Source organism: Aphelocoma coerulescens, chromosome 1 (genome assembly GCF_041296385.1).
Source record: "Aphelocoma coerulescens isolate FSJ_1873_10779 chromosome 1, UR_Acoe_1.0, whole genome shotgun sequence".
Lineage (NCBI taxonomy): Eukaryota > Metazoa > Chordata > Aves > Passeriformes > Corvidae > Aphelocoma > Aphelocoma coerulescens.
Genome location: NC_091013.1, coordinates 114,679,199 through 114,694,081, shown reverse-complemented (window position 1 = coordinate 114,694,081; position 14,883 = coordinate 114,679,199). Strand labels below are relative to the sequence as shown.

At 41.7% G+C, this 14,883-nt stretch overlaps 1 protein-coding gene and 1 long non-coding RNA gene across 4 annotated transcripts in view; one reads left to right on the top strand and one right to left on the bottom strand.

The window, feature by feature from the left end:
- The window catches only part of HTR1F (5-hydroxytryptamine receptor 1F), a 105,196-nt gene that overhangs the window by 22,417 nt on the left and 67,896 nt on the right, over window positions 1-14,883 (bottom strand). The gene's annotated exons all lie outside the window — the stretch shown is intronic.
- Window positions 1-14,883, top strand: part of LOC138115339 (uncharacterized) — a 65,902-nt gene that overhangs the window by 33,594 nt on the left and 17,425 nt on the right. For all 3 annotated transcript variants that reach the window (XR_011153262.1, XR_011153256.1, XR_011153268.1), the window contains one exon: window positions 8,266-8,416. This is a non-coding gene — a long non-coding RNA (uncharacterized lncRNA). The remainder of the gene's footprint in view (window positions 1-8,265; window positions 8,417-14,883) is intronic.

Genomic DNA, 14,883 nt, shown 5'->3' with positions numbered 1-14,883 from the left:
AGTAACATTTTAAACCACAAATGGTGGGATTTAACTGACTAAATCCAGCCATCTACTCCTTAACTCTCACCCTACGCAGAGAAGCAGTCATCTCTAGGGCAGAGTTATTCTCAGCCTCAAGTAGCTGTCTCAGTTGAGTCAGGTGAATTATGCCTGGGGGTGCTTATTGCTCCACACTGATTGTAAAGGGAGCCTGGGAAGACTGACTCAGATAGAGTAGTGTGCAGTGTGGCCCTCTAGAGCTAAAGGAAACAAACCCTGCCCAAGATATCAATGGTAGAAAGCTGACAGATAAGATTTCCAAGCAGAACATTTATCACGTCCACTGTGGTGTTAGCGGCCAGAGAAGTTTGTAGAAATGACATGAATATTTCAGAGCTGAGGTGGTTCATCAGTGAAGATAACCAACAGAGCAGGGCATGCAAGGAGCACTTTTTAGGATGTTTGTAGTAATGTCAACACTGAGATGACATCGCTGGGAAATTTATCCCATTGGGCTTCACCAGCTGTCTTAACACCCTTGTAGGAGGCAACTCAGTGGAAAAGCAAGAGAACTTAGGCTTCAGCTCATTTCAGCCTGCTTGTGTTACTCTTATGAGATAGGTGCTTTCCTGTAATACTTCTGGCATTAAAATTCTCCTTTTCCCTTTCTCTTCTAGTTGGAAAATCATATATGGTGCCACTTGGATTTTATCTTATTGGCAGTTATCAGTCTCTCATAAATGGGAATATGGAAACACAAGATGTGAGGCAATGGCCCAATTTATGGAGCTAAAGAACTTTCAGTGAGTCTTCAACAACGTAATTACAATCTCAAAGAATTTATATATCTTTAAAATGTATCATGGACATTGGGATGTGTTGAAGGCCTGTGTCTAGCTCAGAAAAAGTTGGCTATTTCCCTATATTAAACTGTAAAAGCACTTCTAACTTCAAGGACATGGAACTGCAAGCTGCTAAATATATATATATTTTTTTTGAACCAATATGTGTCTCTATAAAAACAATGAATTGTGACTGCCTTCTCATCTTGTGCAAAGAACAATAAGTCTTAGAAGGCAGAAGCTTTAAAGATTGGTACTTAATTAGAAAGTGTCCTAAATGAAAAGTCAGCGTTTTAATAAATTTCCTCCAGGATGAAAGAAGTGCCTCTCAAAGGAAATTGCAGCAGATGTGTGAGTATTTGGGATCACTGGGGAGACCTTGGCATTTGAAGGCAGAGAACTTTAACTGTGAAGCCTTTGCGTGGTAGTTCTAAGGAAGGTGTCTGTGTGCAAACGCTGTGTGTATATAACGTTGAAGAATGTCTATAAACATACAGATATATAGGGGTGTTTATACACACAAAAACATCCCAAAACAACCCCCCCCAAGAAAAAGGAACAGGCATCTTTCTGAGTAGCACAGGTGGGTGGGAGGGGAGGTGGTAACAGAAGTTCTTGTAGGGTTTTGTGAGGAAACAGCACAGCCTGAAAGGGACACCTGGAGACAGAGATGGGACCCCTGATGCCAGGGCTGGGCACATTGCATAAAATCACCCTTTGCTGCCTCCTGTGTTACTGGTGGGAATTCTGAGAGTTTGGTGCATGCCATGGGCCCTTGAGAAAGCAAAAGCTGTCAGGGATGGAGGGGAGTGGGGAATCTCCCCCCAGCTGTTCTGTGGTCCTTTTGGACACGATGGCTTGGTGTTCCCAGCTTGTGGATTCCAGCCTGCCCTGGGCCAGGCGAGGTGCAGCAAGGAGGCACCTGTTCCTCCTGCCCTGCTGCCTCCCCCTGCTGTGCCCACAGCATTTTGGGGAGGTCGAATGGGGCAGGCTTGGAGCCATCCTCCCCATGTGGGTTTGGGTTACCTCACTCCTCCCACACCAATGCCGTTGGGAGTAATTTCCAATAACTGCCACATCCTTCCTCCTAAGTGATCCATGAATAACTTGGAAAAGCTCCTTTGGGCCATTATTTTAAACTGGCAGTTGTGAGTGATGCTGCCGTGGGAGGCTGGTACACAGTGTCTTGCACTCTCTGTATGACCCAGCTGATTCAATTTGCTGGTGCTTGCAATGGGCTTCAAGGGACTTTGATACTTCATCTGCGCTTGAAGTCATGTTTGTTCCAAGCATTTTTTGTAATTGCACAGTTACGGAAAGTTACTTTTGGTAATGAATGCTGCTAGACTGGCTTCCCTGTAGTTTCAGTTAAGACTAGTTTTCTTACATTGGTGTAAAATTTATTAAGTCAAGCAGCATCCTATATAGGTTTATTCCTCAGTTCAGGCAGAAGCATTTTATAAACTTTGCTGCAGGAAATGTCCAATTGAGCTGTTTAAAGTTTCTTGCCAGGTGCAAAATTTCATTAACTGTTTTGCCAGCATAATGGGGGATTGTTGAAGAAACATCTGTTCTGAAAGGCTTATCAAATTTTTACCCCCTCATCATCAGATTAGTGTTGTCTTGTTCATTCAGTTGTGCTGCCTGACAATTTACTGCAAGTTTCTGCTTCTTCCTTTGACCTAGAGTTTGGGATTTAAAGGTTATAAGTACTAGGCTAGTAGGAAGCATTGGTTTAGTAGGAGAGACATAAATATTTCCTGCATCATAGCACTTTTGATAATATTGGTTAGCAGAAGACTTTTCCCAATTATCAAGTAATGAAATTAATGTTTCTATCTAATGAGTCCTCAAATTGCTGCTCCATACATCCTCAAGCTCCTGCATTGCAGTGACAGCATTGTATTATGGGGAAGGAGAACTTTGGGAGTTACTGTGCAGTTATTTCGTGTTCAGAAAGGATGGCTGGCAGAGATTTCTAAGACCTGTGCACCCAGAAACAGAGGAAGTTTCACTTTTTACAGTGTCACTGCCCACCTTGCTCTACCTGAGCAGCAGCCTCTGCTTGGCCTTCCTCAAACTGGTTAGTTCTTTTAAAATGCTCCCAGAATTGCCTGCCCTCAGGAGCCAACAGGTAAGTGGGTGCTCTCAAACAACACTGGAGTATTGATGTTAATTTTCCTTACTTTATATCTATATTTATATAAATACAGAAATATATATATGTATAAAATCTTGTCGTATGAACTTCTTGTGAATTCCCTGTTGATTTTAAGAATTAGAGGATGATGGAGGCCCTCTTCAGGCGTTCTTTTCCTTAGAGAACAGTCCAATCCTCTAGAATTCCATCTGGGATACCACAGTGCAGCATAGATGAGCTACAGTTTCTGCAATAATCATGTTAGTTCTGCAATAATGGCATTGGTTCATTAATAGAATATCAATTCTCTAGTTATCTTATTCTATTTCAAATCCTATAAACCTCATTTGTGCAAGAAAGCTGGTTAGCATAATGCTGCAGCATGAAGCAGTAACATTGCAGCACAACAATAAATGTGTTATGCATTTTCTTAGTAATGCCTTTTTTTTTTTTTGGTGATAAATATATAGCTATTTTTAGAGCAGCAATTACAAGACTTACTGCTTTAATTTTGGTGGGAAGTACTAAAGGACAAACAATTTCATTGATACAATGAACATAACCTCACATACAGCTAATGCTAAATGATTGGGGAAAGCGAGATTATCTGAAAGATTTTGTGTGCACATATACAAAGTAAATGATCCTTAAGGACAAATAAGGAGAGAAATTTGCTAAGGAAACATGTTTTACTGGCTTGATGATTTTTTTTTTTTTTAATTTGCTGGACTAATGGTTTAGGCAATCCATTATGCATCTAATGGAAATGTTTAAAACAACTATTTTAAATGACATTTTCAGTAGTAAGCTGAGTAAGTCAAGTACAAATACAGTATGCAAAGCTGATAACAGAGTTCATGTGGTACACAGCAAGTTTGGAACCACAAAATCTGTCCCAATGCCTGTCCATGTTTAGAGCAGGTCAGCGCAGTGTTTCTAAGTCTGAGCACACTGATGCTATTCAGAACTTGAACAAAAGAGTGAAACAAGACAGAACTTGCTCATTCTTTGAAAAAATTTGTAGAAGTTCCTTAACAGAAGCAATCACATATCTTGTGTTTTGAACAGAGCATGAAGAAATGTGGGGGTTGTGACTGACAGGTTTCAGTCTTGAAAATGGTGTAAGTTTGAACATTTTTCAAAAAAGACCTTGAAAGTAAGAATGGTTGAATCATGTTGTTTGCCTGTCTTTTCTGTGATAGCCAGTTTGAGCTGCAGAATGAGATGTAGCTGTTTATAGTCCTTTTCAATGGGGAATGGAGTATATGCACAAGATGCTTTAAATACTTTTCTCTCTCTGGGGATACTAAAGTGGCCATTTTGGGAAGAAAAGGAAAAAAAAAAAACCAACCCATATTTTCAGGTCTTTTCCTACTTCAGAGAAGTATTTGTTAAAAATCATCATTACGTTTCTTCCTCAGAAACTCTAAAATCTGAGCAGCTTTGCCTTGCATTCAAATCACTGAAGTCTCAGGAAGCACAGGTGCAAATATGCAGAAGAAAGGCCAGTCAGTCCCCTTGGGGTTGCTGCTGTCGTGTATTTCTTCAGCCCCTCCTGCTTGTCAGTCTGCACTTCTCATACAGCCATTTCTCCAGTGTTACACCAGCTGCATTACAGAGGAATGTTTAGAAGAGCAGAACAAGCATGACTGATGCCTTTCTGGAGGCTTCTCCAGAATGGGGAAAAGAGGATGAACCACAGCCTTCCTCCATGCAGCTGTTGGTAGCAGCCAGCCTAGGATGGCATTGGCCATGTTTACCTCTGGCAGAGATAAACTGGATGTCCTTGGCAGCCTGATGTCCTAGGAAAAGGGGGATACTCAAAGTTATAGCTTGCTGTGCCTTGCTGTGGCCAGTGGGAGAAGCAGGAATAATAATACAGATCTCCTGGCAGCGTCAGCTCAGAGCTTTAATGACCAAGTGGTCAAACAGCCAGAAACTTCTATAGAGCTTGACTGAAAGGTGTTCTCTTCCTATCTTGGCCCTAAAGAGTTGGGAGAATGGAAAGACAAGATGGCACTGAGAAAATAGAAAATGCAGGAGGTGATGAATATTTCTTGTTTGTCCATTTTTCGAAATGTGATGTGACAGTTGCCATAGAAATGCTGTTCTCTGCTCAATACAATGGGTGCCAGCTCCTGGAAGCCATTGACAGCTGTCACAAGCAGCATTCCCTGAGTTTAAATATCTCAGAGAAATGTAAAGGGGAATAAATCCTTGTGTTTCCTTATAGATCAGATGCTGTAAGATTTGCTTTTACTTAGGGAATATAGCTGAGCTGGGCATCAGCTGTTACATGTGGTCTGCAAAGTGAATGTAACTGCAGTTAGGTTTTGCTGTAAACACAGAATAGCATATGTTTTCCTGAAAGAAATTAACTTGCATCTTTTAAGACTGTTTTGATAGACCAGAACTGGCAACTACCTTGATTTACACTACCAGACTACAAAGCTACAAAAATTAAATTGTTTCAGAAGACAATTTTGGCAGTTTCAAAGGATATACTCCATAAGAATACGGAGCTCAGTAAGAAACAGTTTTCAGCTGTAAACAACGTAGGATACCCATGCCATCATGAATACAGCTAGGGAGGGTATTATGAAAGGTCAGATAGCAAGGAAGAGGCTTCTTAGTCCTTATCCCAGTTGTGTGCTCAGGAGGTAACAGCAGCTGGGGGGAGAGCACCTAGCATGTAGAACAGTATGAGCTGCTGGTATACATTTTTGGTTATCACTTTGCTCTGCAGAGCTCAGTTGAAAGCAAACTCCTTTGGGCAGGAGTTACTCATCAGAGCAGTCAAAGCTGAGCTGCCTCAGAGGAGGAAGAATGACCTGTACCAAACAGCCAACGGAAGCAATGCGTAAGAAAATGAAGGCTCTAAAAGTGTTTTGCAGATGAAAGAGGCAATTTGTGGATACATTTAATAGCTATTCACAAAATCTTGGTGGTCAGGTGTTATGCTTGTAAGAACTTGTTTCTTTTATTCTGAGATGAGAAAGATACAAAAATTAAATTTTTTTTTTTGAGCAAATCCCTTAATGGAAGACTAGATTGTGTTACAAATGAAGATAGGGCTGGTTTATTTTTTTTTCCCCCCCAGAGCTTTCTGGACTGGAACAGCATCCTTAAACAGCCTTATAGCAATTTAAAAACTCAGACTGGCTTAACTTTTTTTTAAGAGACTTGCTGAGACTTTCCTTTTCTGATAGTTAAATTTGGGTATGCATAAAGACACGCCTGTAGTAATTAGCTGTGAAATCTATCTGTCCAGGTGAACGTGTTATGTAACCTACAGACAGAGTGCTTACTAAAAACTGCAGTTGGAGGATTGCTGCTTTGCTTCTCCTGTGCTGCCCTTACAGTCTAAAGGGACCTCTCTGGCCCATCACGACTTAAAAATTGAGGGTAGGGTAGCTGCAGCCTAGTTTATTAATTAATGAGAAGACTAAGTCTATGTGAGAGTCAGGTTCAGAGATTTAGTGTTCCCTTTTCCTTTCCATGGAGTCTGCCCAACACTGTAAATTGCCAAAATATTCACTGCCACTCTGATAGGGAAGAAAGAGCTTAGCAGTAGGACAGCACCCAATCCACCCTCAGGGCACTTGTCTTCCTCCCAGGCCTCTGTAGATCCAGCAGGTGAGCATCCACCACCTTTATCTCAGACTCAGCACCTCCCACAGGTCCTGCTGGCAGGGTTTTGGTTCTCTCTGGCTCTGCTCTGCTTGTTATTAATTCTTGCTGTGCAGCAAAGGTGCAAGGAGAGCCTGCTCAAGTCCTAAGGGGGCAGGGAGAATAGTTAATGATTCCCCTGTGCTAGAACTGACTGAGCAGAAATGAGCATCCCTCTGTGGGCTACAGATGCTGTAATGAGAACCTGGGGGCCATGGGGGTCCCAAACTGACTGGGATCCAAGGGGATTCGAGGTGCAGATCTCTGCTTGAGGGCTGTGGTCATTCCTTCTGAAGGGATGCCATTGCTCAGCACTTTGTGTCTTGGGGAATTTGCCAAGATCTTGTTCATTATAGGACAAACTTAATTTGGCACTGCCAATTGCTGGAAGCCTGAAGTCACGTCAAGGTTTAGATCTGTTTCCTGCAGCGTCTGTAAACAAATATGTGCTGTCTGCTAAGAGCATCATGTACTTGTTCAGCATTAGACTTACAGACAGCTCTGTTCTTAGAGCAGTGCTTTTATTCATCATTGTGTAAGAGTTTGCAAAACTATTTTCTCAGCATCAGTACTGATCCTGTTCTTGCTTTTCCACCTCTGATTTGTTGAATATTGTTAATCTTGGCAGGGTTCAATTGCTTGAAATAACCAGATTGTCTATCCTGCAATGGCCTACTGTGAGGCTTCAAATTTGAGGGCTCTTAGAGCTTCAGCTTATTTACGTGATGTGCTAGCATTTTGAAAATATTAATTTGAGTTTGTAAACATTTGTGCTTTGATGAATGGCAATCTACTGTCAAGCATCCTGCACCTTCTTTCTACTTCTCTGCTTTCACAGAGACAGGACATAGCTTACCCATGCCGTGTGTGACTTTTTTTCTCTTTAAAAACATGTATTTTTTTCCATTCTGTTGAAATGGATGGAACTTCTGCCACTGGGTGTGTGGATCTGGAAGCATCCACCCATGGACAAAATAAATGCAACCTCTCTTGAAAGTGCAGCACAGCATGAGCCTGTCTCATTCATGTCACTGCCCTTAGGAACCAAACCATTGGAAATAACAAGGATTTTGCTGAAGAGGTGCTGCAAGCATGTCCTTCCTGCAATCCACAGCCTGTACTATGAGCTCCAGAGGGATCCCTCCCTTCCCATCCTGTCCTGAATATTGATACTTGAACCTGCTTGGATGGATTTCCCCCTTTATGTGCTTGAACCTTTTCTTCTCGTGGTGATTTCTCCCTTCCCTGGAGGGAGAGGCAGTAAATCTAGAGGAGATTTATGGCCTTCTGTCAGCTGAGGACAGCCTGATACACTGAAACCACTGTGATCTCCTAGAAAACATGGCAGGGTAATCTATTGAGTCTTGTAAAGCACACAGCTGTCTTCTCTTAGAGAGGAGAAAGTCTTTTGGCTTGTAAAATCATTGGAAATGAAGGATAAAGAGCAGTAAAAGTTGCCAGAGTTCTGTGTTCTGGAAAGTCTGGTAGATTTTAAAATTTTTTAAATAAATCAGTTACCTTTATATCTCTGCCTCTAAGTCACTGGAATGGAAAATATCCTAAACAATACTTAAATAATGTTGCAAGATTTCTTATTCCCAACTCATTAAATGTTATTTTGTTCTCTGACAGCCTATGCCTCCAGTAAGAAATTTTCTCTTCTGGGAATGCCACAGACTGTGCAGAAGAGTGCAGGGCACAGTCCCTGAAGTGGATGTTTCTAGGTCTGAATTTGCAGAGACTGATATTCCAGTTGGAGTGGGTGGTGTCTCAAAAACCTCAGGTGAGAATCAGATGCAGTATCACTGTAATGTCTTGGTGACGGGTTTGGAAGGCTCTGCTACCAGCCTGGTTACAGCAAGAGCATCAGCATTCTGAATTAAATTGCTTGAGTCAAACCAGAAGGCATCAAGGAAGATTAATTCCTGTTCAGGAATACCTGACAGGTGATGGGGTATGAAATTTTAAGTTATTAAAAAAACCCCAAACCAACCAATGCAGCCAGATCAAACACCTCCCCTTTCCCTCTCAGCCAGTCCCCCCTGGCTGCTTTTTATTTTGCTGTAGCTCAAGACCCAACACCATGCATGCTGCGGTGAAAAATGTCACTGATATTACGTGAAGATAATTACTGTTTTCTGTGCTGCTTGGAGCATTTAATTTCATGTTCAATACAAATGAAACAAACTGCTTTCACAAAATAACTTCACAGTTTCTTCCCTCTGTGTTTCCATGGAGGAAATCTCCATCTCACGCTGGATTATCTATTCTCTTAAAATAATACTTTTACCCTGGGTAAAAGTCCCTGTGAGGATTGCTCCTGGCTTAAGGGAATACTGAGTGGGAGACTAACAGAACTGAGTTATGGATTCATTACTTTTAAATAGAAAGTAACAGAATAGGAGGTTGCTTGAAATCTCTGTTAATCTGTTAGTCCACAGACAAAGTGTTTTAATGATATTCATGAAATTCATGATACTTGTGATAATGAGTGATTATTTGTACTTTACCATTAAAGGCACAGTGTAGCTACTTGCTGCGTGGATTTACCATCTGCCTTGCAAAGGACAAGCCCCAAAGGGGCTACATTTTGATGAACTGGAAGAAAAGGAAAAGGACAGTAGATGTGCAGCCCTTCTGTACCTTTTTTCTTTCAAGTGCAGCTCCCTGAGTAAAAGGCCGTTTGACCACTGCAGCTGATGGCTCTTCTCCCCAGCTTACCATCTCCTTAAATGGAGTCAGTGGTGATTGCAGGCATCCAAAGAAGAACTATAGGGTGCAGTGTCTCACTCTAGAACATTGCTTCAACCTTGAAATATTCTTTTAAAGCAGCAACTTTTGACTTTTTTATGGCAATTCTAGAAAATTGTAGAGAGTAATGGCAAAGTTGTGACAAAGCCTGAAAGGAAACTAAACTGAAATGATAAGCAGGCATATAACTTAGCAAATTGTCTCCTTTCTCCTTTGGTGTCATAACAACTCTTTCTTCTAGCTCTGGTAGGAAAGAGATCGTGAGAGGCTGGCAGATACAAGTCTTCCAGCATGCAAAATGTTTCTAGCACCAGGTAGGGCTTAATCTTCTATCTAATGTAAGACCTGGAGCCCAGATTGTCTATGGCTCATCCTCATTTCACAGGTAGAGAAGGCGCAAGAAGGGAAAAGAGAGCTGACCTGAGTTTTGTCGTGAGCAGGATGAGGTGAATGCTGAAATCTGCCTTAGGGTATGACAAAAAGAAAATGGAACTTTCTGTGATTTTATGGTTATTAGTTTGGGTTCTTGGGCAATAGATGACCTGATAGATCCATGGTTTATCTATCCTGCATTGGTCTCGTGCTGTGCGTGCTTTGCTAAACTATTGCTGAGCTTCTGCAAAATTGTCATCAAACAACACCTATCTGCTGCTTGGGGACCCTGTGTGCTCAGCAAATCAGTGGGTAGACTGTAGAACTTCATTAAGACCTAGGTCTTTGCAATGCCCTTGGTAGTTAATCACTGATAAGCAGAAATACAGCTGTGTAATTTCATAAAGGCCAGTTAGGCCTTTCAGAAATAACACCAGTAGTTATGCTGATAGATCAAGTGTGGGATCTCTGGATATAAAGCACTGTTGTTCATCACAGGGTATAAAAATTTATAGCCGGAGGGATCCTGTTGTGGGAGGCTTTGCCTCTGTGTTGAAGTGGGTTGGTCATAGCTAGGATTTGATTACCTGTATCGGCACGTTTCCTAAGTGAGGAAAGCTATTTGCATATAATACAATAATGCCTCCCACCTGACATTTACAGCAGAGACCTTCAGAAGGAAGAAAAGAGAATTCTCCCAATTTTTACTACCCATTGTTCATGTTGATATCTTTAGCTACAGGCTTGTCTTGTTAATTGATTGAATTATTTAAGGTGCTGATTTATTTAGTGAAGGCAAAATTAGTATTTTTGTCTCTGACAGCTGTAGGGCTTGGAAGAATAGTCAGGGTATTTTTCCTGATCATTCAGTGCATTACCTAAGAACGTGTTTCCTTTGTGCTAGGTAAAAACAGATGGAGAAATCTGATTTCTTTCTTTTGAAGTGCGTACTTCATAGTCACTAGAAACTTCTCTTTGCAGGCCTTTTGGTTCTTTCTCCCTACGGTGGTCTTCCCATAAAAGATCAGGATTTTGCTACAGCTCTGGATGAGCCTCATGAAGTTATTTAGGAAGGTGCATGTTCTATATGTTAAAGTGTGTCAGCCAGAAGTCCAATGTATGTACTTTGTGGACGTTTGCTCACTGTTTGTAGCACTTGTCTGCACTCACGGTGTGAGAAGCTCTGACGCTGGCTCAGCAGAAAGCCCTTCTGGGTTGGTTTGTGTGCTGCTGCTTCCCGTGCAGTGCGGTCCCTCTGGCTGAGCAGCCCCCTCACTTCCCTCTCCCAGCCTGTCCCAGTAAAAATGTGTGAGTTGCTTTTCTCACCCCAGAGCCCTTTCCTCTCCAAAGCGTGCACAACCGCGAGCTTCCCGGCAGCGTGTTGCACAGGCACCTCGTCGCTTGTAATTGATCCTTTCTTCCACAAGGAGCAACGCTGCTAAGTCCTTTAACTGGGGATTAATCTTTCTGTCTTTTACTCTTTGAGCTGCTGCCAGTCAACTATTATTTATAAAACAAGCTCTTGGGTGATGTTGACAGATCTCATAAGTCACTGCTCAGTTTCTGCCCTACCTTACTAAGACTACTGGCATAAATTCAAGTACGTTCAGCTACTCATTTCTAATTTGGTCAGTACAGAGCAATTTTATCCCCATATTACTGCCCATACTGGCACATCCAAGCAAGCCACCAATTGCCACTTCATTTACCCTGTACAGCTGTACAGATCAGAAACACAGGGCAGCAGTTATCCTGGTGTGATCTCCTGAGAGGTTATTCAGAAATGCTACTCTACCCTGCAGTGTTTAAAAACAGGAGCACTAATACGGAGATGCACCCTAGGAGAATGTACTCTTGGGGGGAGAAGGGGGCTCTGAATTTCAGAAATGAAAGCTGATCATTTTGGAGATGCTAACAATGAGCTTTAGCAGAGTTTGTATGGAATGGCCTTTATAGCTCATTCCTTCCTTTGTCTCTGAAGCTATTGCAGTCTTTCTGATAAAACCTTCACACCACACTAGTCCCAAGAGAGACACAGAAGCAAGAAGAGGGACATGTATTATTTAGTCTGTTGTTTGCACTGTGTTTCAGTCAATCTCTCGATATGAAATGGGTGGTCAGGGTTGTGTAAGTCACAAAGCAGTTCTGTTCTGATAAGCCTTGGCAATTTTGGGTGTTTACGCAACAAATACTGGGTAAGTCACTTGAACTTCCATAACTTTCTGAGGAACAAGCTCTCTTTGGGATGTCAAATATTGTAGTTCATGCTTTAAGCTAAGTCCAATAGCTGGAAATACCTTCTCTTACTGTTTTGCAACATTTCTGGATCTGGTGTTATTCAAGCAATGCAGAAGTACAGAAAACCCACCACAAATATGGGAGAGGACTGTGAGGACTCTGCTAAATAAACTTTAAAATATTTTCAAAAAACCTCAAGCACCCCCCTTTTATTTTGAATTCTGGGCATGTATTCAGATTACTTTCCTACTAAATATGCAGTTTCCACCTCCTATAGTGGACATGCAGAGCTGGTTAAAATCCAATCTCATTTAAATTTCATATTCTACCATTGAAAACGATTTAAAAAAATACTGCTAAAGACTTGAGACCTACAGTTACCAGTCATATGACGTCTAGGTCTATTTTGCTAACCATCCCCCATGCTCAGTTTGTTCCCCAGTCTGCAATAACCATTTGAAATTTACTGCCACCATTCACTTGGTTATTATGTAGAGACTCCTGCTGTAGCTGATGAATACCTGTATTCTGTGCCACATTATCTTCAAAGGCTTTCTTTTTCCTGTTGCAAGGTATGAGGCTGATCCTACAGATCCTACAGAGGTCTTGGCTGGACAGGGCAGCTGGAAGTTGCCTCATCCACCATCCAGCCTCCTCTTTGTAGCTGGAGGCTTGCTGCCATTGGAGAACAGGTCAGCCATGGCTTTGTATCTAGGAGTTTTGAAAATCCCCAAAACCAGAGACATTACAAGCTCTGTGGATAACAGCACTGCCCTGTCCTGCCAGTGAGGAAGTTTTTCCTAGTGTTCAGCCTGAACCTATCAAGGCAATGTTTGTGAATGTTGTCATCCTTCGTTATTTTGCATGCCACTCTCAAAACCAGTTTGGCTTCGTGGCCTTTAACCTCCTTACAAATAGTTGTACTAGATCATTCCTTCTTTAGTCTGATGGATCACCCCTTCTTTGAGGATGGAACAATCCCTGTTCTTCACCCTCTCCTCACAGGCCATGTGCCCTGAGCCCTGACCATCTCAGCAACTGGACCGTCTCCATTTTCTCCACATCCACCTTGATCTCACCCTTCTTCCCAGAAGTGGCTCAAGTACTGCAAGTGTGGCCTGATCAGTGCTGTCTGGAGTGGGATAATAACCTCCAGACCTGCTGGACATGCTTATTTTAATGAGGTCATTTGCCTTACTTGTGACACGAGTGCAGTGTTGGTTTATATTAATCTGGCACCCAGGGAAACCTCAGGACCTTTTTGGCAGGGCTAATATCAGCCCATTTGGTTTCCTGCCCTTGCAGGGGCCTGGGGTTTTTCTTCCCTGAGTGCACAGCTTTGCACTTGGCTGTGTTGAATGCCATGATGTTGTTTGCCCAGTCCTCAAATTTATGGCCAGGTCCCTTTGTGTTGAAGCTCTGTCTTTTGTCACGTCAGAAACTTCTAATCTATTATCCTAGAGGATACAAAAAATTGCAGGCAAGTTTCTGCTCTGATTTATTCTTTCAGGGGAAATTTCTCTATCCATTAACTAGAGAGGGAACCATGGAAGACTTATTCCCTAAGCTATGTTTGGCTTTTGAGTGTCTTCAGCTTTAGTTTTCAGAAGTGAGAACAGTGGGAGATATGGAGAAAACTAGTACTGTGTTTTCTTTTCATCCTTCTGTGCAGTGCCAAGCCTGAATGGAACAAGAGCCTTTTTTTGTTTGCTGTGATGTTCTTCTGCTTTGTATCTGTTCTGCCTTCCAAATAGTGTTTCATCTTTAATGGTTATGGCACCCATTAAGCTGAGAACAGTCTTATGACTGAACCATCTCCACAGACTGTTAGCCTCATTATGGAACCTTAACTTAATGTTCAGACTGTCAGTGCATTAATAACTGATATAAATAACTGGTATAAAATGTTGGCTTGCCTTCCTGCCTATTCTCTTCTGTTAAGGTTCCATTATTTGTAAATAGAGCAACTCATGGCCAGTTAGCCCATGGCATGGTTTCCTTGTTAATCTTCCTGTTAACATCTGATACTCCCCAATTTTTCTTGTACTTTCTTCAGACCTCCTTTTTATTTTAGACACTTTATTTTAGGCAATAAGATCCCAATGGATATACTTCTGTGCATATTCTTTTATTTTAGTTTTCATAGTCTCTCTCAAGGATTATCTGTCCTCTGCTATTGACCATGCAGATATTTTTTTGATGTATTTATCTTCTGCAGTGGTTTTAAACTTCTTTTTTCTCCAGTCACTTTGTAGACTATTAAAAATCTTTCAGTAGAAACGCAGGTCCCCATGTGATAACAGATGTCATGCACTAGAAGTGTGGTGGGTTTGTTTTTTGCCTAATTGTTTTGAGTGGATCTCTTAGAAGTTCTTCACAAAAAGGTTTACAGACCTCAAGGTGAAAACAACCATTTTGTTTTATCTGATGGGAAAATAGAAAAGGAATAATCTTAGGTTGTATCTTGCAGTAGAGAAAGCAGCACAGGGTAAGTACAGGTAATATATATCTGGCTGGTATTGCCGACAAGCTTCACAGCAGAACACATATTTGACTCCCTTTGTTCACTAATGGATAAAGGGCTGTTAAGCAAAACCTGTTCTTGAGAAACCGCAAAGATCTTTCACTTTGGTAGACCTCTTGAACAAAAACTTACAACATGAAATCAACATGTTCAATCATCCTGTTCTATCTCAACCCAGACCTGGACTAGGTAATAGGGACAGTATTTTAACAGGGCAAGAGGTGTACTATTGTTAAGGACAGCAGCAAAAAGGCACTGGGCTGATGAGTAACTGACTTGCTCTCTCTCAGCAGCAGCAATTTCTCTTTTCAGCCACCAGCCATCCTGGATGCAGGCATATGAAAAGCCCACTGCTGAGGGGGAGT